This window comes from Hipposideros armiger, unplaced genomic scaffold (assembly GCF_001890085.2).
Source record: "Hipposideros armiger isolate ML-2016 unplaced genomic scaffold, ASM189008v1 scaffold_1197, whole genome shotgun sequence".
Classification (NCBI taxonomy): Eukaryota; Metazoa; Chordata; class Mammalia; order Chiroptera; family Hipposideridae; genus Hipposideros; species Hipposideros armiger.
Window position 1 is genome coordinate 77,462 of NW_017732547.1, and position 2,477 is coordinate 79,938.

Below are 2,477 nucleotides of genomic sequence, written 5' to 3' on the forward strand. Positions count from 1 at the left end.
TGAAAGACAGCTCTGGATAATTGTAAATGAGGCCAGATTAATGAAATGATCAACATCTTTAGCACTGAGACACCAGCGTCAGCATCTCAGAAGACACTGCTGAATTCAGGTTCTATTTCTGGACTTTTCCTTTCCACAAAAGTTCCTCTTTATTTCTAGTCATTCACTGTCTAAACAAATAAAATTTCCTAGGTGAGATGTGGTGTGTTTACCGATAACTGCTATTGTTCTGGAAAAGCTTAAATTCCTACCAGAATCTTAAAAATAAAACACATCACCGAAAGTGCTTAAAGCCTGTTTTAAGTATTCAATTGCCTTATGGCATCTTTCTTTCCCTTCTGTAGTCAACAATTTCAGTTAAATTTGATTAATTTTGTAATTCTGTTTATGTTTAAATAGTACTTTCATTTCATTCTGTAGTTGGATAAGAGCTATTTGAAAAGGTAGTTTATACCTGGTTCATTATGCATATATACTTAAATAACATTATACAAAACTAGTAAAAATCTAAATACAGGAACCTAGCAGATTTTTTTTCCCCTTAAAAGGGCTTCATGCATTACTAAAGTTTCAGATATGCTTGTGCTTTACAGGAGACCAAGGGCTTTGTTGTGGATAAAGTCAGACATGGTTTCAAACCTCAGCTGGCTATTTAGTGGCTCTATAATCTTAGATCAATTAATTTTTCTGAGTCATAGTTTCCTCATCAAGTAAACATGGATGATGATAATGGTACCTACTTTAAAGGATGTCTGTGGAAAATAAAAAATTTATTCCATATGAAGTGATAGGTCCATAGTCAGCATACAATAAAAAATAAATGCTATTCTTATTTTTGTTTTATTTTTAAAAATTCTCACCAGGAAAGATAATAACAAATAAAACCTATTCAAAAAATAGGGATTTCTCCCCTCCAAAAAAAAAAGCAGCCTTTTCTTCTTAAAATAAATTCCCAGCAGAGTAGCTATTTCGTTGGCAATTTACAAATTGATAACTAATTGACTCACACCAATAACCAAAATAATAGAAATGAACTGATGATTCAAAGAAAAGTTTAATTCATAATAATAAAATTGAAAACAGCTACCATTTTTGAGTACCTACTGTGAGTAGGCACCATACTAACATTTTTAAGATCTTATTTGTAATCCTCACAAAGTAAATATTATCCTCAAATTAGAGAAGAACAAAAAGATTAGCAGATGGCTTATTACTACTTTAAAAATGATTTAGTTGGAAATCCAGTTTCAGCTGTAATATGAAAAAAAGTTTGATATTTGTCATTCCCCTCCTTACAGAAAAGGAAAAACTGAAACAACTGAAATTTAATTAATTTTCTTGGAACCATTAGAGAACTGAGGTCACAGGGCAAACTTCCATCCCAGAATCTGAAGATAGGCAAGAGAACCAAAGCAGAAGTCCCTGAAGCCAGAATTTCTAGGAACACTTTAATGGCCATTTTAATGAATTACTGGAGTCTAAATATGGACTAACTTGAAATTTAAAAACTTCTCGGTACCACAATCTTAGCAGGGCCCCAACACTTTCATTGGTTTTACCACCAAGAACCCCACCAGAGTGTCACTGTTGAGAGCTGTGAAATATCCCCTAAAGTTCTGGCAGAGACAGGGAAACAGTAACCATTGAGAAATACTACAGGAAGAGTATTCTTCACAACAAAGACCTACTACTGAGGGAAAAAGACTTTATTATTATTAACCTTATACCACCCAGGAGGAAAGGCATTTACCCATGACCCTCTAACTATCTTGTTTCTCCTAAGAAGGGGCGTGGAGCCATGAAACACTTGTGAAGGCCACAGCCCAGGAATACAGGCTCACTAAAACATTGGGATTCAATCCTAAAATTGTGTAATGCTTTTCCTCTCCCATACCTTAGCACCACACTAATGGCTCTAGTGTAATGACAGTGGATTATAGCCAAACAAGGTACAAGATGCAGATGCTATCTGAGGAGGAGTTCTTAGGGAAGCCAGAAGTCAAGAGGACTGACAAAAACAAAGACACTAGACAAATTTGAAGTCTCTGGCACCTACACCTACACCAAACACTAAACGCAGCCAAACTCTTAGACATATTAACAAAACTTAACACGAAAGGCCTACCTACCTCATTTCCTATTACTTGGTGAAATATGGCTGACTTTCAACAGAAAGTTATAAGACATACCAAAGGCAAGAAATATCACAACTTGAAGAAACAGAGCAAGCATAAATACCAGTTTAAGATTATACAGATTTAGAAAGCAAGAGACAGTAAACTTAACATAAATATAATTAATAAAAGAGGGGTTCTCATGGAAAGAGTAGACAAATATGAAAGAATAGATGGGTAATATAAACAGAGAGATAGAGACTGAGAAAGAATCGAAAGAAAATGATAGAAATAAAAAACACTGTCACAGAAATGAAGAATGCTTCAGTAGACTAAATACAGCAAAGAAAATAATCCATAAAA